The sequence below is a fragment of the Lolium perenne genome, chromosome 6, assembly GCF_019359855.2.
Source record: "Lolium perenne isolate Kyuss_39 chromosome 6, Kyuss_2.0, whole genome shotgun sequence".
NCBI lineage: Eukaryota > Viridiplantae > Streptophyta > Magnoliopsida > Poales > Poaceae > Lolium > Lolium perenne.
The window spans coordinates 208,079,977-208,102,742 of record NC_067249.2 but is presented as its reverse complement, the minus strand read 5'-3'; the positions used below and the strand labels follow the sequence as shown (position 1 = coordinate 208,102,742).

Here is a 22,766-nt window from a genome sequence, read left to right as displayed (position 1 = left end):
ATATGCTTTATTACTACCGTTGACAAAATTGTTTCTATGTTTTCAAAATAAAAGCTCTAGCACAAAAATAATAATCCATGCTTCCCTCTGCGAAGGGCCATTCTTTTACTTTTATGTTGAGTTAGTTTGCCTACTTCTTTCTATCTTAGAAGCAAACACTTGTGTCAACTGTGTGCATTGATTCCTACATACTTGCTTATTTGCATTCATCATATTACTTTGTGTTGACAATTATCCATGAGATAAACATGTTGAAGTTGAAAGCAACCGCTGAAACTTATATCTTCCTTTGTGTTGCTTCAAAGCTTTCTACTAAGAATTTATTGCTTTACGAGTTAACTCCTATGCAAGTCTTATTGATGCTTGTCTTGAAAGTACTATTCATGAAAATTCTTTGCTATATGGTTCAGTTGTTTACTCATTGTCTTTACCATTGCTTCGAATCGCTGCATTCATATCATGTGCTTTACAATAGTATTGATCAAGATTATGATAGCATGTTGATACGTCTCCGACGTATCGATAATTTCTTATGTTCCATGCCACATTATTGATGATATCTACATGTTTTATGCATACTTTATGTCATATTTATGCGTTTTCCGGAACTAACCTATTGACGAGATGCCGAAGTGCCAGTTCCTGTTTTCTGCTGTTTTTGGTTTCAGAAATCCTAGTAAGGATATATTCTCGGAATTGGACGAAATCAACGCCCAGCATCTTAGAATCCCCGGAAGCTTCCAGAACACCCGAGAGCCGCCAGAGGGGGGCCACAGGGGCCCCAGATGACAGGGTGGCGCGGCCAGGGCCTGGGCCGCGCCCCCCTATTGTGTCATCGCCTCGTCGCCCTTCCGACTCCGCCTCTTTGCCTATTTAAGCCTCCTCGACCTAAATCTTCGATACGGAAAAGCCACGGTACGAGAAACCTTCCAGAGCCGCCGCCATCGCGAAGCCAAGATCTGGGGGACAGGAGTCTCTGTTCCGGCACGCCGCCGGGACGGGGAAGTGCCCCCGGAAGGCTCCTCCATCGACACCACCGCCATCTTCATCACCGCTGCTGTCTCCCATGAGGAGGGAGTAGTTCTAAATCGAGGCTAAGGGCTGTACCGGTAGCTATGTGGTTCATCTCTCTCCTATGTACTTCAATACAATAATCTCATGAGCTGCCTTACATGATTGAGATTCATATGATGATGCTTGTAATCTAGATGTCGTTATGCTAGTCAAGTGAATTTTACTTATGTGATCTCCGGAGACTCCTTGTCCCACGTGTGTAAAGGTGACAGTGTGTGCACCGTGTGGGTCTCTTAGGCTATATTTCACAGAATACTTATTCACTGTTATGAATGGCATAGTGAAGTGCTTATTTATATCTCTTTATGATTGCAATGTGTTTTGTATCACAATTTATCTGTGTGCTACTCTAGTGATGTTATTAAAGTAGTTTATTCCTCCTCTACGGTGTAATAGTGACAGTGTGTGCATCGTGTAGTACTTGGCGTAGGCTATGATTGTGATCTCTTGTAGATTATGAAGTTAACTATTGCTATGATAGTATTGATGTGATCTATGCCTGCTTTCGTAGCGTGAAGGTGACAGTGTGCATGCTATGTTAGTACTCGGTTTGGTTATGTTTATCTGTCATGCACTCTAAGGATATTTAAACATGAACATCGAATATTGTGGAGCTTGTTAATTCCGGCATTGAGGGTTCGTGTAATCCTACACAGTTAGTGGTGTTCATCATCCAACAAGAGAGTGTAGAGTCTAGCATCTATCTATTTATTCTGTTATGTGATCAATGTTGAGAGTGTCCACTAGTGAAAGTATGATCCCTAGGCCTTGTTCCTAAATACTGCTATCGCTGCTTGTTTACTGTTCTACTGCATTTGTACTATCCGCAATATTACCACCATCCGTCACACGCTAGTCCTGGCAAAGCACTTTTCTGGTGCTGTTGCTACTGCTTATATTTATTAATACCACCTGTATTTCACTATCTCTTCGCCGAACTAGTGCACCTATTAGGTGTTTCGGGGACACAAGAGACTTCTTGTATCGTGATTGCAGGGTTGCATGAGAGGGATATCTTTGACGTCTTCCTTCCTGAGTTCGATAAACCTTGGGTGATCCACTTAAGGGAAACTTGCTGCTGTTCTACAAACCTCTGCTCTTGGAGGCCCAACACTATCTACAAGAATAGAAGCACCCGTAGACATCAAGCACTTTTCTGGCGCCGTTGCCGGGGATCTGAAGAAAAGTTACACCACATAGATTTCTAACTCCCACGTCAACTACACGCCAGCAGCACTTTTCTGGCGCTGTTGCCGGGGAGGAAAGGTAAAAGGTACTCACACTCCGGATCTCGGCTACCAAGCTATTTTCCGGCGCCTTTGTAAGTACTCGAAGCTATTTCCTTTAGATCCTGCAATTGCATCTTTTTGTTTCTTGTTTACACTAGTTTGGCATAATGGACAACAATGAGCTTCTTATTCTATTTCCTGAGTTAAGACATGGATGGTTTGACCCGAAAATTAAAAAACCCATGGAACATATTAGTATGAACACTTTGAACACCATTGTTGCTAATGATATGGAAAATTCTAAGCTTGGGGAAGCTGGTTTTGATGAGCATGATCTTTTTAGTCCCCCAAGCATTGAGGAGGAAATTTACTTTGATGATACTTTGCCTCCTATTTATGATGATTATAATGATAGTAGTCTTTTAGTGCCGCCTGTTATGGAGGATAAATTTGATTATGATTACAATATGCCTCTTATATTTGATGATGATCACAATAATGATAGCTACTTTGTTGAATTTGCTCCCACTACAATTAATAAGAATGACTATGCTTATGTTGGGAGTAGTAATAATTTTATGTATGAAGCTCATGATAAGAATGTTTCATTTGATAGTTATATTGTTGAGTTTGCTCATGATGCTACTGGATATTATTATGAGAGAGGAAAATATGGTTGTAGAAATTTTCATGTTACTAAAACACCTCTCTATGTGCTGAAATTTTTGAAGCTACACTTGTTTTATCCTCTTATGCTTGTCACTTTACTCTTCATGAACTTGTTTATTTACAAGATTCCTATGCATTGGAAGCATGTTAGGCTTAAATTTGTTTTGAATTTGCCTCTTGAAGCTCTCTTTTGCTTCAACGCTATTTCTTGCGAGTGCATCATTAAAACTGCTGAGCCTATCTTAATGGCTATAAAGAAAGAACTTCTTGGGAGATAACCCATGTGTTTATTTTACTACAGTACTTTTATTTTGTATTTGAGTCTTGGAAGTTATTACTACTGTAGCAACCTCTCCTTATCTTATTTTATTGCATTGTTGTGCCAAGTAAAGTCTTTGATAGCAAGGTTGATACTAGATTTGGATTAACGCATGAGAAACAGATTTACATCTGTCACGAATCTGGGCAGAATTCTCTGTAGGTAACTCAGAAAATTATGCCAATTTACGTGAGTGATCCTCAGATATGTACGCAACTTTCATTCAATTGGAGCAAGTCTGGTGCCTCAATAAAATTCGACTTTACGGACTGTTCTGTTTTGACAGATTCTGCCTTTTATTTCGCATTGCCTCTTTTGCTATGTGGGATGGATTTCTTTGTTCCATTGACTTCCAGTAGCCTTGAGCAATGTCCAGAAGTGTTAAGAATGATTGTGTCACCTCTGAACATGTGAATTTTTGATTATGCACTAACCCTCTAATGAGTTTGTTTCGAGTTTGGTGTGAAGGAAGTTTTCAAGGGTCAAGAGAGGAGGATGATATACTACGATCAAGAAGAGTGAAAGCTCTAAGCTTGGGGATGCCCCGGTGGTTCATCCCTGCATATTTCAAGAAGACTCAAGCATCTAAGCTTGGGGATGCCCAAGGCATCCCCTTATTTATCGACAAATTATCAGGTTCCTTCTCTTGAAACTATATTTTTATTCGGTCACATCTTATGTACTTTACTTGGAGCGTCTGTTTGTTTTTGTTTTGGTTTGAATAAATGCTTGTGTGGGAGAGAGACACGCTCCGCTGGTTCGTATGAACACATGTGTTCTTAGCTTTTAATGTTCATGGCGAAGGTTGAAACTGCTTCGTTAAATTGTTATATGGTTGGAAACGGGAAATGGTACATGTAGTAATTGGTATGATGTCGTGAATAATGTGATACTTGGCAATTGTTGTGCTCATGATTAAGCTCTTGCATCATATACTTTGCACCTATTAGTGAAGAAATACATAGAGCTTGCTGAAATTTGGTTTGCATGATTGGTTTCTCTAAGGTCTAGATACTTTCTGGTAAAGGTGTTTGAACGACAAGGAAGACGATGTAGAGTCTTATAATGCTTGCAATATGTTCTTATGTGAGTTTTGCTGTACCGGTTCATACTTGTGTTGGCTTCAAACAACCTTGCTAGCCTAAGCCTTGTATTGAGAGGGATTACTTCTCATGCATTCAAAATCCTTGAGCCAAACACTATGCCATTTGTGTCCACCATACCTACCTACTACATGGTATTTTCTGCCATTCCAAAGTAAATTGCTTGAGTGCTATCTTTAAACACTTCAAAAGTTATTACCTCTGATTTGTGTCAATGTTTTATAGCTCATGAGGAAGTATGTGGTGTTTATCTTTCAATCTTGTTGGGCAACTTTCACCAATGGACTAGTGGCTTCATCCGCTTATCCACTAATTTTGCAAAAAGAGCTGGCAATGGGATTCCCAGTCCCAAATTAATTAACCTAAATAGACACTCCTCCATGGTATGTGATTGTTGGACGGCACCCGAAGGATTCGGTTAGCCATGGCTTGAGAAAGCAAAGGTGGGGAGGAGTGTCATCATAATAAAACTAAAATAAAAAGGCACTCCTTCATGGTATGAGATTGTTGGCAAGCACCCGAGGATTCGGTTAGCCATGGTTTGTGAAAGAAAGGTTGGAAGGAGTGCCACCCAAAAATAAAAATAATTCATGGGAGCCGCTCTTTGAAGGTTTGTCTGGCAAGGGAGTTAGAGTGCCCACTACCATTCGTTGACAACAACAAACACCTCTCAAAATTCTACTTTTATGCTCTCTTTATGTTTTCAAAACCAAAGCTCTAGCACAAATATAGCAACCAATGCTTCCCTCTGCGAAGGGCCTTTCTTTTACTTTTATGTTGAGTCAGTTCACCTATTTCTCTCCATCTCAAGAAGCAAACACTTGTGTTAACTGTGCATTGATTCTTACATACTTGCATATTTGCATTCATCATATTACTTTGCATTGACAACTATCCATGAGATATACATGTTACAAGTTGAAAGCAACTGCTGAAACTTAATCTTCCTTTGTGTTGCTTCAATGCCTCTACTATGAATTTATTGCTTTATGAGTTAACTTTTATGCAATACTTATTGATGCTTCTCTTGAAAGTACTATTCATGAAAAGTCATTGCTTTATGATTCATTTGTTTACTCATGTCATTTACCATTGTTTTGATCGCTGCATTCATTACATATGCTTACAATAGTATGATCAAGGTTATGATGGCATGTCACTCCAGAAATTATCTTTGTTATCGTTTACCTGCTCGGGACGAGCAGAAACTAAGCTTGGGGATGCTGATACGTCTCCGACGTATCGATAATTTCTTATGTTCCATGCCACATTATTGATGATATCTACATGTTTTATGCATACTTTATGTCATATTTATGCGTTTTCCGGAACTAACCTATTGACGAGATGCCGAAGTGCTAGTTCCTGTTTTCTGCTTTTTTTGGTTTCAGAAATCCTAGTAAGGAAATATTCTCGGAATTGGACGAAATCAACGCCCAGCATCTTAGAATCCCCGGAAGCTTCCAGAACACCCGAGAGCCGCCAGAGGGGGGCCACAGGGGCCCCAGATGACAGGGTGGCGCGGCCAGGGCCTGGGCCGCGCCCCCCTATTGTGTCATCGCCTCGTCGCCCTTCCGACTCCGCCTCTTCGCCTATTTAAGCCTCCTTGACCTAAATCTTCGATACGGAAAAGCCACGGTACGAGAAACCTTCCAGAGCCGCCGCCATCGCGAAGCCAAGATCTGGAGGACAGGAGTCTCTGTTCCGGCACGCTGCCGGGACGGGGAAATGCCCCCGGAAGGCTCCTCCATCGACACCACCGCCATCTTCATCACCGCTGCTGTCTCCCATGAGGAGGGAGTAGTTCTCCATCGAGGCTAAGGGCTGTACCGGTAGCTATGTGGTTCATCTCTCTCCTATGTACTTCAATACAATAATCTCATGAGCTGCCTTACATGATTGAGATTCATATGATGATGCTTGTAATCTAGATGTCGTTATGCTAGTCAAGTGAATTTTACTTATGTGATCTCCGGAGACTCCTTGTCCCACGTGTGTAAAGGTGACAGTGTGTGCACCGTGTGGGTCTCTTAGGCTATATTTCACAGAATACTTATTCACTATTATGAATGGCATAGTGAAGTTCTTATTTATATCTCTTTATGGTTGCAATGTGTTTTGTATCACAATTTATCTGTGTGCTACTCTAGTGATGTTATTAAAGTAGTTTATTCCTCCTGCACTGTGTAATGGTGACAGTGTGTGCATCGTGTAGTACTTGGCGTAGGCTATGATTGTGATCTCTTGTAGATTATGAAGTTAACTATTGCTATGATAGTATTGATGTGATCTATGCCTCCTTTCGTAGCGTGAAGGTGACAGTGTGCATGCTATGTTAGTACTTGGTTTGGTTATGTTGATCTGTCATGCACTCTAAGGTTATTTAAACATGAACATCGAATATTGTGGAGCTTGTTAACTCCGGCATTGAGGGTTCGTGTAATCCTACACAGTTAGTGGTGTTCATCATCCAACAAGAGAGTGTAGAGTCTAGCATCTATCTATTTATTCTGTTATGTGATCAATGTTGAGAGTGTCCACTAGTGAAAGTATGATCCCTAGGCCTTGTTCCTAAATACTGCTATCGCTGCTTGTTTACTGTTCTACTGCATTTGTACTATCCGCAATATTACCACCATCCATCACACGCCAGTCCTGGGCAAAGCGCTTTTCTGGTGATGTTGCTACTGCTTATATTTATTAATACCACCTGTATTTCACTATCTCTTCGCCGAACTAGTGCACCTTTTAGGTGTGTTGGGGACACAAGAGACTTCTTGTATCGTGATTGCAGGGTTGCATGAGAGTGATATCTTTGACCTCTTCCTCCCTGAGTTCGATAAACCTTGGGTGATCCACTTAAGGAAAACTTGCTGCTGTTCTACAAACCTCTGCTCTTGGAGGCCCAACACTGTCTACAAGAATAGAAGCACCCGTAGACATCACATGTCACTTCAGAAATTATCTTTGTTATCGTTTACCTACTCGAGGACGAGTAGGAACTAAGCTTGGGGATGCTTGATACGTCTCAAACGTATCTATAATTTCTTATGTTCCATGCTACTTTTATGATGATAGTCACATGTTTTAAACACACTTTATGTCATATTTATGCATTTTCCGGCACTAACCTATTGACAAGATGCCGAAGAGCCAGTTGCTGTTTTCTGCTATTTTTGGTTTCAGAAATCCTACAAAGGAAATATTCTCGGAATTGGACGAAATCAACACCCAGGGTCTTATTTTTCCACGAAGCTTCCAGAAGACCGAGGGGAATACGAAGTGGGGCGACGAGGCGCCGCCACACTAGGGCCGCGCGGCCTAGGAGGGGCCCACGCCGCCCTAGCGTGTGGGGCTCCCGTCAGCCCTCCGACTCTGCCCTTCCGCCTATAAAAAGCCTTCATCGAGAAAACCCTAGTACCGAGAGCCACGATACGGAAAATCTTCCAGACGCGCCGCCGCCGCCAATCCCATCTCGGGGGATTCAGGAGATCGCCTCCGGCACCCTGCCGGAGAGGGGAATCATCTCCCGGAGGACTCTTCATCGCCATGATCGCCTCCGGAGTGATGTGTGAGTAGTTCACCCCTGGACTATGGGTCCATAGCAGTAGCTAGATGGTTGTCTTCTCCTCATTGTGCTATCATTGTTCGATCTTGTGAGCTGCCTAACATGATCAAGATCATCTATTTGTAATGCTACATGTTGCGTTTGTTGGGATCCGATGAATATGGAATACTATGTTATGTTGATTATCAATCTATCATATATGTGTTGTTTAAGATCTTGCATGCTCTCCGTTGCTAGTAGAGGCTCTGGCCAAGTTGATACTTGTAACTCCAAGAGGGAGTATTTATGCTCGATAGTGGGTTCATGCCTCCATTTAATCTGGGACAGTGACAGGAAGTTCTAAGGTTGTGGATGTGCTGTTGCCACTAGGGATAAAACATCAATGCTTTGTCTAAGGATATTTGTGTTGATTACATTACGCACCATACTTAATGCAACTGTCTGTTGTTTGCAACTTAATACTGGAGGGGGTGTGGACGCTAACCCGAAGGTGGACTTTTTAGGCATAGATGCATGCTGGATAGCAGTCTATGTACTTTATCGTAATGCCCAATTGAATTTCACACTACTCATCATGACATGTATGTGCATTGTTATGCCCTCTTTATTTGTCAATTGCCCAACTGTAATTTGTTCACCCAGCATGCTATTTCTTATTGGAGAGACACCACTAGTGAACTGTGGACCCCGGTCCATTCTTTTACATCGAATACAATCTACTGCAATACTCGTTCTTACTGTTCTTTGCAAACATCATCTTCCACACTATACATCTAATAATTTGTTACAGCAAGCCGGTGAGATTGACAACCTCACTGTTACGTTGGGGCAAAGTACTTTGATTGTGTTGTGCAGGTTCCACGTTGGCGCCGGAATCCCTGGTGTTGCGCCGCACTACACTCCGCCACCATCAACCTTCACGTGCTTCTTGGCTCCTACTGGTTCGATAACATTGGTTTCTTAGTAAGAGAAAACTTGCTGATGTACGCATCACACCTTCCTCTTGGGGTTCCCAACGGACGTGTACCTCACGCGTAACAAGCAATAACACAAACATTATTTCCTTTACAGATGAGTGGAAACAGAAAACGATATCAATATGTTAGAACACACTGCAGATAAATGTAGCATCTAGAATCAAAGGGGGAAATAGTGAAGATAACGTGAGTCAATTATTTTCAGTGCTTGATGAGTTATTCCCTTTTCAAGATAATAAGTACAATATGAAATTGAATGTACCAAGAAGCTAGAAACGATAATGTAGAGAACAACAAAGTTTACACACAAAAAAGTATGTATTTTGCGTCTCCAAGTCTGAAGCATACAAGAAATACCTAGACCAACATTTTTTCAATATCCAGGAGGATCATATAGAATTTTGGACAAAAGAGAGGAAAAACAATTGTTTCTTGAAGTACCACATGACTTCACCTGCTGACAATTTGTCAATCAGGTTAAGCATAGCAAATGTGTATTGCTTTATAAATATTATTCAATAATACTTCCATGGAGTTTATATGCCAACACTTTAGTGGGATAGTCGAATGCAAAGCTCGGTTTTCTGCTGAATCAATGCAAACGTAGCTCCATTATCCAAAGCTCCGCAGTCATTGGACTATAAAATATTAAACTATAATTTTATCGATAAAAAAGACTTTTAGGAGACTATGAAGCGCAGTAAGCAGGGCACCTTAATCTTGGCTGAAGAAACACACATAGCACGTGGTCGAATAGACCTGCCCCATCGCTCCCAATACATAATTCAATAGATTCAGGAGAGGCCATCTGAATGTCCATAGCAGTTGCATGGACTGCGCCTAGCCTGTAATTCAGAATACCAATGATTTAAATTGCTCTAGGAATAAATAAAACGGTAGCAAGTGAAATCCAGTCCATACTGATGCGTACTTTTTTTTTCCTTTTCTTCGGATCAAGGGCAGCATAAATAGAAAGCAGGAAATGGTGCGTGATGTCGTTGAAGTTCATGACGCACCTGTGATCAGAAATAACAAAGCCTGGTTAAGCAGCCGAACAACATTACAGAAATAAAACAATGCTTAGATCACATATAGATACTGCAAAACCTAAACCATGTACGTATAGTCAACTTGCCTCACTTTGTGATATACTGGGTTCGTAAGCTACTTAATTTCAGGTTAGACTAAAAAGAAACTGAACGTGAGCTAAATATTTTCTGCACTACATTCAGAGAGTTAGCATGGTGATTATTTATAGCCACTCTCCGAAATGAAGGAAGTTGCAATGAAAGAGGGAAAGATTATAATAGCCATTTACCTGAATTAAATCAGAGAGAACAGAGGATGGAATAGTATAGTTTAGATCTGCAAAGAACCGGATCCACACATGGTTGTTAGATGATCTCACTGATAGTCAAATTGCTTTCAAAATTTGACGTTAGTGGAATGCTTCAGTCCCACAGAATACTTACCCTATAACCAAAATTAGTGGACCTACTCAAGCACTCGTTATTGTTAGCCTTGCTAGCTAGTTCACAGGTAGTGTAGTGTGTGGGAAGTGGTCTGGGTTTGTGATGCTGCCAAAAGCTTCATGCAGCTTGTATTGCATAGTGCTATTTATAGGATACAAGCTAGGTACAACATGTAGATTTCTAAAGCCTTCTAGAGCTTTCTACTGCTATCCTTTTATAGCTATCTACTAGTAGAGTTATCCAGAGTGTTCTACTGGCTAAGACTTACATATGTAATGTACTCCTAGAACATACTAGAACATACCAGCACCTACAGTACTACTAGAAGGTACTACCTAACTCCTGAGCAAGAATTACTCTAACAATTCTCCCCCTAATCCTTGCTCTTCATGCTTGACTTGATTTGGACCATTCCAATTCTAGCTCTCAGCTCCTGAAACTTCACTCGCCCAAGTGATTTTGTCAAAATATCAGCGAGCTGATTTGAAGTATTGATGAAGCTGGCGTTGATGCTTCCATCTTCCAAGCAGCCTCTAATGAAGTGGTACAAAATATCGATATGTTTGCTGCGCTCATGGAAGACTGGATTTTTGGCTAATGCCAGGGCAGACTTGTTGTCCACCATTAGCTCAACTGTCTCGGCTTTTCTTCCTTGAAGTTCTCCAAGAAGTCGAGCCAGCCAAATACCTTGAGTTGCTGCAGTTGTGGCCGCGACATATTCTGCCTCGCATGAAGACAGAGCAACCACCCTTTGCTTGAGAGATTGCCAACTCACCAAGCAGTTGTCGAGGAAGAACATATTGCCGCTCGTGCTCTTCCTAGTGTCAATGTCACCGGCTAGGTCGCTGTCGCTGTAACCAATTAGATGTGCATCCTTTGTCTTCCGTCGGTAGTGAAGACCATAGTGGGTCGTGCCAGCGACGTAGCGAAGAATTCTCTTCACTGCCATCATATGCTGCTTCGTGGGTCGTTCCATGAAACGACTGACGAACCCAACAGCAAATGCCAGGTCTGGCCTGGTGTGGACGAGGTAGCGTAGGCTGCCAACGATTTGTCGGTACTTCGTAGCATCCACCATTGGAGTGTGTGCTGGATTGCATCCTTCCATTCCACCCAGCTGTAGGATGCGCGAGGCATAGTGTGCTTGACATAGGCTGATGCCATCGCCGTGCTGCTGGACTTCAATTCCGAGATAGAATGACAACAATCCAAGGTCACTCATTTGGAATTTTGTCTTCATCTCGGCCTTGAAACTCTCAATTGCTCCCTTGGACGAACCTGTGATGGTCAGATCATCCACATACACTCCAATGAGCAAGATTGCGTCACCCGTGATGCGCCGGTAGATTGCGTGCTCGTGCTCGCTTTGCTTGAAACCCATTTCTTTGAGCGTGGAGTCGAGCTTCGCATTCCATGCCCGCGGAGCTTGCCGCAAACCATAGAGGGCCTTGTGCAGCCGTAGGACTTTTCCTTCTTCTCCGGTGACGACGAAACCCGGTGGCTGCTTCACATAGACCTCCTCCTTCAGTTCTCCATTGAGGAAGGCTGATTTTACGTCCATGTGGTGGACGGGCCACCCCTCCTGGGCAGCCAAAGCAAGCAGCAGCCGGATTGATTCCATGCGAGCGACGGGAGCAAAGACTTCATCAAAGTCTATGCCGGCTTGCTGGACGAAGCCACGAGCGACCAACCGTGCTTTGTGTTTGATGACTTCGCCGGCTTCATTTTTCTTCAACTTATAGACCCATTTGAGGCCTATTGGTTGATGCCCGTGTGGCAGGTCAACAAGCTCCCATGTGTTGTTTCGCTCCACTGCTTCAATTTCCTCGCGCATGGCTGCCTGCCATGCCTTGTCGCGCTCAGCTTCTGCGAATGAGCACGGCTCCCCCGTGCTGGCCAAGTGTAGCTCAGAGTCGAGGTTGCGCGGTACGAGCCCAGGCACTGGTTCGTCTCCAATCAGGTTTTCGACCCTGCGATAGCGAACCGGTGTGTCTCCATGCGCAGCATCCAGTCGGTCATCATCATCTGCTAGTGGCGTGACGAAAACCGGGGTTGATGCGGTTGCAACACTTGTTGCTGGAGCTGATGGAGGTGTTGGTGGGGCGTTGGTTGAGGCACCTTGAGCCCCACGTCTCGAAGACAGAGACCTGTCCCCCGCTGAACTGGACACCTGGCTAGGCAGTCTTGTGGCATGACGGCTGATATACTCCACGTCAAAGTTGCTGCTGGGGATTTCGCCGCCATCTGCTGCCCAATCCCAACCTCGCTCTTCATCAAAGATGACATCACGAGCGATGCGAACACGCCTTGTGGCTGGGTCCAACAGTCTGTATGCCTTTACTCCATCCTCATAGCCAATGAAGACAGCGGGAGAGCTGCGGTCATCGAGCTTGCGTAGGTTCCCCTGTTCCTTGACATATGCCAAGCACCCAAAGGTGCGAAGGTAGTGGACAGCCGGCTTGCGGCCATGCCACGCCTCGTAAGGAGTCTTTCCTGTGAGGGCTTTGGTGGGAGCTCGGTTTAGGAGGAAGACAGCAGTGCTGACCGCCTCCCCCCAAAATTCAGCTGGCATACTCCTCTGTTTCAGCAAAGAACGTGCCATTGCCACCACTGTTTGGTTCCGCCTCTCGACGACGCCATTCTGCTGTGGGGCGTATGGCGCGGAGAAGTGGCGCTCAATTCCTTCATCGGCACAGTAGGATGCAAAATCCGTTGAGGTGAACTCACCGCCGTTGTCCGTGCGGAACACACGCAGTTTGCGTCCGCTTCGAGCTTCCGCTGCTGCCTGAACTCTTTTGATGGCATTTGCTGCATCATTCTTGGCTGCCAGGAGCATCACCCACATGTAGCGAGTGGCGTCATCCACCAAGAGCAAGAAGTAGCGCCGGCCTCCAGGTGTCGCCGGCGAAATGGGACCGCAGATGTCGCCGTGGACAAGCTCAAGTGGCTCCTGTGCACGATACCTTGCTTGCCGAGGGAACGGGCTGCGGCGATGCTTCGTGATGACGCATGTGTCGCAGAACTGCTCCACGTGTTCCAGCCGTGGCATCCCACGTGCCATGGCGAGGCGTCCCATCTTCTCCAAAGCATCAAAGTTGAGATGCCCAAATCGCTCATGCCAGCGCCAAGCAATATCATCGCGGCGGGCAGAGAGACAAATTGGTCGCGCAATCTCAAGATGGAGGAGATAGAGGCGATTCCTGCCGCGTGTGACCCGAACAAGGAGTCGTCCTTGCTGATCCCATATGCGAAGCACACCTCTCCTGATCAGCACGCATGCGTCGCTCTCGTCAAGTTGACCAATGCTGATGATCGAGTTCTTCAGGCGTGGGATGTAGTAGACGCCGCTGAGAGCCTTGTGTTCACCATTTCTGCCTGCAAAGATGATGGTGCCCATGCCCTTGATTTCCACGACCGAGCCGTCGCCAAATTTGACAGTGCCGGTGATTGTACGGTCAATTTCAGCAAAGGCGTCCCCATGGCCCGTCATGTGATTTGTAGCCCCAGTGTCGAGGTACCAGCCCTCGATTCGCTCGTCGCCGTTGCTCGTCCCAAGGTAAGCTTTTGCCTTCGGCTCGTCGATGTGAAGAGGAACATGCTCTGGAGCTGTGATGGTGCTATCTTGCACCACAATGGCCGGGGCTGGAGCAACATTCTGCTGCACCACCATGGCAGCAGCTGGAGCTTCACTTTTCTCCACTGGCATGGCTGGAGCTGGAGTAGTGCTTTGCTGCACCACCATGGCAGGGGCAGGAGTGGTGCAGACCTGCGCCATGAGGAGTGCAGGCTCCTCATCATCTTCCTCTGCTTCGGCCAGGTATGCCCTGTTTCTCCGGGGCTGCCTGCAATCCTTGGCCCAATGGCCGCGACGGCCGCAGTTGCGGCATGTGTCATCTCGCGGGCCGTCCCTAGCTGCTGCACGATCGTCGTTGCCTTCTCCAACCTTCTTACGTGGTGGCCGTCGTCGTCGCAGTCCGCTACTGTGTGCAGGCCTGGAGGAGCTGCCTCCTTGGCGCCCCTTCATCCTCTCTAGCCATTGCTCCTCGGTGAGTAGGAGCTTGCCCTGCTCACGCGCCGGCTCAGGCGACTCGAGACGATCCTCAGCTGCCTTCAGCCGGCCGGTGACTTCCTCCAATGACATATCAGAAGTGTCAAGGAGGGTCTCGATCGCAAGGGCTATCTGCGACAACCTTGGCGGCACAACCCGCAAAAACTTGGCGACGACTTGAGTTTAGTCGATAGGTGCTCCAAGCGTGGCGAGGCTTGTGACGAGGTTCGTAAGGCGTAGCGCGAAATCATCAACAGACTCCCTGTCGCGGAATGAGATCATCTCAAATTCCTTCTTTAGCTGCTGCACCTTGCCCTTTCGCACGCGATCTGAACCGACGCGCATGGCTCGAATCGCCTCCCACGCCTCCTTCGCTGTCCGCTTGACGGCTAGTCCAGCCATCATTTCTGGTGGCACCGCTTGCAAGATGGCCTCCAGCGCCATTCGATCTTCCTGGTAGTCATCGGCGCCGAGCTCAATTGCATCCCAGATGCCCCGAGCCTGCAACTTCACCTTCATGAGGAGGCTCCATTCGGTTTAGTTCGTCCGCGTCAGCATCGGGTAACTGCCACCGCCGACATCCTTCACAACTCGCTCGACCACAACCTCGCGCCTTCCTGCATCACGGTGGCGCGGTCGTCTTGGTGGTGGTGAAGGGGAACGGCGCCGTGGCTGGCGAGGCGGACTGCCAGCAACACCTCCAACTGGAGCTGACACCATCTCTCGGGATCCTATCTTCACCAAGGCAATTGCTAACAATACTTCAAATCAGCTCGCTGATATTTTGACAAACCCATATCGATATTCGGTACCACTTCAAATCAGCTTGCTAACCCATATCGATATTCGGTACCACTTCATTAGAGGCTGCTTGGAAGATGGAAGCATCAACGCCAGCTTCATCAATACTTCAAATCAGCTCGCTGATATTTTGACAAAATCACTTGGGCGAGTGAAGTTTCAGGAGCTGAGAGCTAGAATTGGGATGGTCCAAATCAAGTCAAGCATGAAGAGCAAGGATTAGGGGGAGAATTGTTAGAGTAATTCTTGCTCAGGAGTTAGCTAGTACCTTCTAGTAGTACTGTAGGTGCTGGTATGTTCTAGTATGTTCTAGGAGTACATTTGTCAACACCCGGATTTTTAAGTCCAGATGCCTGTCATGCCATACATCGCAATCCCAGGAATATTGTTGTTGCGAGACATAACAGTTGAATATCATAAGTCATCATTCATTACATACCATAGTCGTCTTACAAATAGAGATCACACGATCCCATATTACACACACAGTTGATCTAGGGATCAACATTCACATAGTTTCATAGTTTCATAGCGGAAGCGTAAAGTAGAAGGGACTCTCTAGTCCACAGGCCAACGTCTGACGTCAGAAGGCTCCCTAGTTGTCGTGGGCGTCCTGCGGGTCGTCTTCTTCAAACTGTTGTTCTGCTTCAGAATCTGGCCATTTGAATAGCCAGGGACACAGCCGTGAGTACTTTAAAGTACTCGCAAACTAATACTAAGGTAAGTGCTAACAAGTCTAGTAAGGGGTACTAAGCTCTAGTTTCTTTTGCATAAAGCAAATTTTATTTCACAAACATTTTTGTAAACCACTTTTGGAATGCTATCCAAAACCAGTGGGAACATTAGTGTCATTCCCACAACTCTGTTGTGATTTCCAGATCAAAGTCTCAAGTTCAAAACAAAGTCACCCTTCACCACTCATAGTTTTCGAAAAGTTCTGATGACGGAACAGTATGGCCTTTCCAACTGTCCATAACCGAGGACGCGGCTATTCGAATAGGTTTAACTCTGCAGAGGTTGTACACTTGTGCCACAACAATTGCAATAGCTCGTCGAGGTAATCGGCCCTGATTTATCGTACGCAAAGACGCGAACTACCAATCAAAACCTTTCATTTACATACCCTAGTATAGGCACCTCTCCCCATGAGCTTGGCCTCCCGGTGAAGACCAACTTTGTCAACCTGGGAACTGCACAGGGCTTGGGCCGGACATTCACCTCATCGCGCATCATATCGTATCTTCTCAGTTGTTTGTGGTAGAGGCAGCTTTCGGCATAACCCCGATGATGCTTGTTTAGAGGGAACCCATACTAAGACACACAAACTTCCAGTTAAGCCCTACCCAGATTCAGGTATTGTGGGGGTACGGTAAAATTGGAATGGTATCGCATCCGAACCCAACCATCAGTATTTTTGAAACATTCACCAAGTCATTCACCAGTCATATTCACCTTCAAAAATCATTCATTGGAAAGCATCTTCATTCCAAGGTTTCAAACTCCTTCAAAATTCTCTCAATAGAATGACTCGTCATTCCAAGGTTTTCGAAATCATTTCAGTTCCCAGTCTCCCACATGGAGTAGCCACTTTCAAATCAGCACTAGCATCTATGCAAGAGGGATGCTAAGTATTTGGTGTGTTTCTAGGCTAAGTTTGATACTCTTGTACTAGTCCAATACTAGCCAAGTGAATCATGAATCAACAAGTACTTCGATAAAACAAAGGTAAATAAAGTTTGTAAGTACAAACTGGAAATTAAGATCATAAGCCTAAAGTAAAATAGGGGAAGGCTTTGCTCATAGAGAGCTTAGCAAGTTGCAAGAGTATTATCTTGCAACCAAAATGGTTTGCCTCAAGCTAGCTGGCATTGGTGGTAGCTTGCTACCTTTACTACTTTAATCACCAGCTTGCACTTTGACCAAAGTTAACTATAAAAGTAACCCATCTAGAAAACAAGTAAGAATTTGTAAAATCAAAAGTTAGGATGGGTTCATATAATAAAAGGGTAAGAAACAGGGTGCCTTGCCCCAAGGGGGCGTTGCACCTTGCAAGAATATTAGTTTGCAAACTACATATCTTAGCTTGCAAACAATATCACCTTGCAAAGGTAATTTCTATCAGTGCTAGCCTGCGTTGGTAATAACTTGCAATACTATCAGCTTGCCTTGGTTGAAGTGAGGGTCCAAGTTCTCTTCTCCTTCCTTGTTGTAGAAGTCCTCCTCTTCCTGATGGTCTCCGGTACTAGCGTCTAAAATACGAATACGGGGTACACGATCATCATACCAAACTTACATACTAACTAATCTCATACAAGCTTCACACAACTTAACTCGTATCACACACTACTATTAAGTGGGTGGAGGTGTTCTTCCTATTTAAGAAAATAATTTTCTCTCATACTAACTTATGTGTTACTTTTAATTACTTAGAGAAATACTTTCCTCTCATATCTTATTAAGATTTAATTTCTCTTATGAACAAAATATGACCTAGGTTGACTAAAGTCAACCTCTTCATACTCATCATTTAAGAAAATGATTTAAATGAGGTTCCATACCTCATACAATTTAATACTAACCTGGTAGTGATTTAATGTCACCAAATACTCAACATAAGATTATATAGACCATGGTCCATACCTCATGTTGAAATACTTGAGAACAAGATTTAAATGAGAGGGAAAGCCTCTCATAAGATTTAACACATAGTTGTAACTAGGTTAACAACTACCATTGAGGTGATTTCACATCCTCAACAATTCATTGGCTATTCTAACATTGCTTGTTCTTATACCAATTATTCTATTCACACAACTACTACAATTAGGGTGCATTGGTTGTGTGGTTTGGGAAAATAATTTCCTCTCCCTACATATGTAAGTGATAGTTTTCCATCTAGTGTTTGAGAAATACCTTTCTCTTATTGAAAACTTCTTAAGATTTAATTTCTCAAACAATCATGCATGAAATCATGTTGACCCAAGTCAACCATTCATCATTATCATTTGAGAAATAGATTTAAATGAGGTAGAGTACCTCATGCCATTTATTAACACTACAAATGATTTAAATCTCTAAGGAATTCATATAGGTGAGTTTGGGCCAGGGGTCCAAACATCACATGAATTCATTTGAGACAAGATTTAAATGAAGCATAAGACTTCATATGAATTACTTAATAGTTTTGGACAATATCAACTTGTTAAACTAGCCATATTACCCACTACTTAAACTAGGGCATGATCATGCAAGGTGACCACACCATTTTATTGCATAAACAATTAGTGTAAGTCAAATGTGAGCTAAAGGAGTTGGAATTGACTCAATAGCTATTTTGGTTGATTTTTAAGAATTACTCTAAGGCAGAAAAGTCCCTGTCTTGTTATTTTTGTTAGATTAATTCTACAAAGAGATTGACCATGAGGCCAGTGGCATTGGATAGATCTTTTCCTAAGCTTTCCAGAAATATAAAATTCCCTAGATTTGGTTTAGCCAATTTGAAATGGTTAAATTTCAAAGTGGAGGCAGTATTGAAAAAGTTTGAAAAGGATTTAAATAAAATTTCCTAGACGGGCTGGCGGGAAACTAAACAGGCCGAAACTATTTAAAACGCAGCGAAGACGAGTTGGGCCGGCCCAGTGGTGCGTCCAGCGCGCAATGGCAGGCAGTGACAACGGGCCCCACTAGTCAGCGGGTCTTACTTACCGAAACGGTACGGGGGCTGAGGGGCGTAGGATCGAAGCGGATCGGACGGCTGGGGATCGTCGTCGTCGTCGACGAGAGGCAGACGCGGGCACGGCGGAGGAAGGGGGTCGGCGGCGAGCTGGGGCGTCGGCGGTCGACGGCGAGGGGCGCAGCGACGTTGTCGAGGACGGCGGTCCTCCTGGTAGCAGTGGCGTCTCCGGGGAGGGCTCCAATCGGCGGCGGCGTCTGCGTCAGCTTGCGGGTCTCCGGCGTGCAATTGGCCGGCTAGCGGTGGCGAGGTGCTATGGAGAGGGGCGGAGGAGATTCGAGAGGAGGAGAGGAGTGGATTTGCTGTGAAGGTGAAGGCGCGGGGACGGCTCCTTTTATAGGGGCGAGTTGGCCGTGAGGGTGTGCGGCGAGGGCGACAGCAGGGCGGCGGTTCCGGCGGGCTAGAGGGCTGGGCAACGACGGGGCGGTGTTCAGCAAGTCCAGGCGGTTCTCCTGGAGGTGACAGCGGGGTCGGGCGGTGTCGGACGGCGACGCATTGCTTCCGCGTCCGCGGCGGCGTCCGCGGGAAAATGTCGACGGTGTCGACGGCGGCAGGCAGCGCGAGGACACGGGACCGTGTCAGGCGGGTTCAGGGTGCGGCGGTGAGGCTCGACGCGCAGAGAGGGGGTCCAGGGGAGGCGTGCTGCGGCGAGGCGACGCGTGCCCAGTGACGTCGGCTGTGGGCATGCTCGCGACGTCCTCGGCATGCCGATGCCGTTCTGGGCGCGCTTCGTCCGGCGGCTGTCGTCGTTCTCCTCGACACTGGAGGGGCTAGGGTGGTGTAGGGATGCATGGTGGCGGTTTTGGGCACCAGGGCCAGAAGTGGAGAGCAAGGGGAAGAGGGGGAGCACGGCATGGCCGGCATGCTATGGCATGGCCATGGCTAGGCCATGTCTTGCCCTTCCCTAGGGTTGCTGTGGTGGTGTGAGGCAGAGAGGGAGCAAGGGGACAGTATGGTGTAGGTTGGGGTAGATTATGGGTAGTGTAGGACACTATTTCAAATAGTGTGTGTTGTTCCCTATTTATGTTTCACCAAATTTTGCCCCAAATTTGAATTGGCTCAAAAGGTTGACAATTTTGAAAAGGGTGCAATTGGTTTGATCCTAAATGACCAGAGGCAAAGAGAGGTGGTGGTGGAATTTAGAAATTCAAAATCTAGCAAAATCCCTAAGTGGGAGATTGTTCCACTTAATTAAAAGTGCCAACTTTGGAGGGGCATAACAATTGATCAAAGATGATTTTGGCCAGGGGGTCTTTACCAAAGTTGCTCTCCTTGATGTCCTCTTGGATGACATGCAAAGAGTTGGGAAAGTTCAGTTTGAAAAACTTGGAATAGAGAGGCTCAAAGTAGTGACCAGAATAATAATGGCAGAATTGACCATTATTGCATGTGATCCCCAAATGAGTTTGAAATTGATTTGAATTGGGTTTCTTGGATTCCAAAAGTTGTAATAAATGTTTAGTAACATTATTCAACTAATGATGAAAGCCAAAAGGGGCTAGGGTCAAAATTTTGAAAAAAATGGCATGAGCCATAAGTGAGGGTTTTGTGATTTTCTCACTTTTAAACTTTTATTTTTTTCTTGGCTTCAATTTGACAAGAGGGAGGTTTGTTTGGTGCTAGAAGAAGTTGGATGAAAGGGTCCAACCATTTTGAGACAAGGTTGGTGCCTAGGTCAAAGTTTGATAAATTGGCCCTATGTGTATGTGAGGGAAAAATGGAGTTATCCCACTATTGGGTTGCTCTCCATTTGATTGGACTTGTCTTGACTCTAATGTCATTTTTATTAGTTTAGAAACATTTTCAAACCATTGAAACCATTTCAAATGGTCTTGCTCCAAGATTTGCAAAATTGGTCAAAACACATGAGAGAGGACATGTCAATTTTTCTTATTCTTGTAAGGTGCTCCCCTGGCTTTACTTGAGCAAGGTGGAGGGTCAAGTTAGGGTTAGATTGGGTTCAGAGATGGTTTCACACCATTTTGGTAAAGGTAGAAGTGCATAGGACATGAATTTGTGAAAATGGCTAGGGGTCACATATGCCTCTATGCATATGTGGCATTTGATTTTTAATAGAATTTGGCTTGACCCAAAGATGTTTTTGGGTGTTGAAATGGCATATAGGAGTGATCCAACCATTCAACTTCAGGTCTAGGGTCAAGATCCTCAATTTCATAAATTTGATATTTTGCTCTCATATGCCTCTATGGCATTATTACTCTCTTTTTGAAAACCTTGTGTTCCACTTAGGATTGTGTTGGAAAAGCACTAACTAGGGTTCAAGAAGGTTTTCCAATTCTCTACATCAAGTAGAAAGGCCTAGGGAAAGTTTTACAAAAAGGGCCATAGGCATATCTGCCTCTTTTCTTAAATAAGATTTTTCCTTTTTATTTTATTCTTCCAAGATTGAGGACAAGAGGGGTGAGGTTGAGGGTTTAGTAACTTTGGCAAAGGTTCACCACTATTTAGCAGAAGAAAAGGGGTAAGGTTTCAGATTCACATATTAGGGCTATAGGCCCACATATGGTTTTTCCTTTATTCAGGGTTTCTCAAAATAGATCAAAGGAGTTTTGAAAAGGTTAGGGCTTAGGGTTCTTCTTATTTGATTTCTTTCTCTTTTTGTTTTTATTTGGTTTGTGATCTTTACTTGATCACTCTAGGGTTTTAGGGTGGGTCACATAAGCATACTAACACTCATCAAGGCAAGAACACAAGTAATAGATAGGAGCAATAAGCCTAATACCTTATATAAGAAAAGTTTTTGTTGGTTCTCATTTTTGGAAAAAGTAAATTCCTTTTTGCTTTGTTTTGAAATTTGGGGTGTTACAAACCCTTCCCCCTTAAACAAATCTCGTCCCGAGATTTTAAGAGGAGTTAGGTTCCTAGGAGAGATTGGGCGGTTTGATTTAGTAGGAAACATACTTGTCATGTTCCGAGATGCTTCTTGTGCTTCGGCGGTCTTCAGGTGGTAGTAGCGACCGGTGCGGTTGTTCGGGTAGTTTGGAGCAAACTTTCTTCTAGTTGCGATATGGTGCTGCTGCTGTGCCAGTGCAGAGGGGTTGGCGGCGATCTTGGCAAGCTTCTTGCGGCATTCATTGGAGAAATGACCCACAGTTCCACATTCATAGCAGGTTACCGTTGACTTGCTTGTTTGTGCGATGGGTACAGCATTGCTTCCCGTCCTGGGGGCATTGTTGGTGGCTAAGTGCCTTGCGCTCCATTGCAAGGATGCTGATGGCTTCAGCCATCCTGGCGTGCTCAGGGTGTATCGGCTTGGCTTGGGCACGGGAGTTGTTGCGGGTAGGAGGGGCCATCTGAACATCGAAGTAGATAATAAGGTAAGAGGGAAACTTCTATGGTTTGTTTGAGTTAAAATTCAATAATTGAAAACTTGAAAACTTGAGGAGTGTTGAGGGGGTAAAAACCAGCAACACTTTTTCATTCATACCAAACATCACACATTACAAACCTAACACACCGTTGGTTTGAAGAACCATTCATTCGTTCTACGATACAAGGGGATCCTGATACACTCACACCTACTTAAGTGCTGGAGTGATACTATTCTCTCGGGTGGACTCTTCTTCTTCACGGTTGAGGTGCTTGGCGTGAGGCGAGGGCGTTGTCCAAATCCCTGCAGGTTTTGTACTGCCTGAAGTCCTGAGGTGCTTCGTAGGGGTTCATCCTTGGTTGCGGTGGGGGCATGGTCATTGGTTCTCCCCAGGGGTCATGTCTTGGGTAGTAGATGAAGCGAGTGTTTCTTGATCTTGTCC

The 22,766-nt window shown here is 44.8% G+C and overlaps 1 long non-coding RNA gene across 1 annotated transcript; it reads right to left on the bottom strand.

Annotated features, from left to right (window-relative positions):
* Positions 1-8,636: 8,636 nt before the first annotated feature.
* Positions 8,637-10,340, bottom strand: LOC127309346 (uncharacterized). The gene is made up of 2 exons (XR_007857118.1): positions 10,258-10,340; positions 8,637-9,955 (listed from the first exon to the last, which is right to left on the bottom strand). It is a non-coding gene; the product is annotated as an uncharacterized lncRNA (long non-coding RNA).
* Between the last annotated feature and the right edge of the window lie 12,426 nt (positions 10,341-22,766).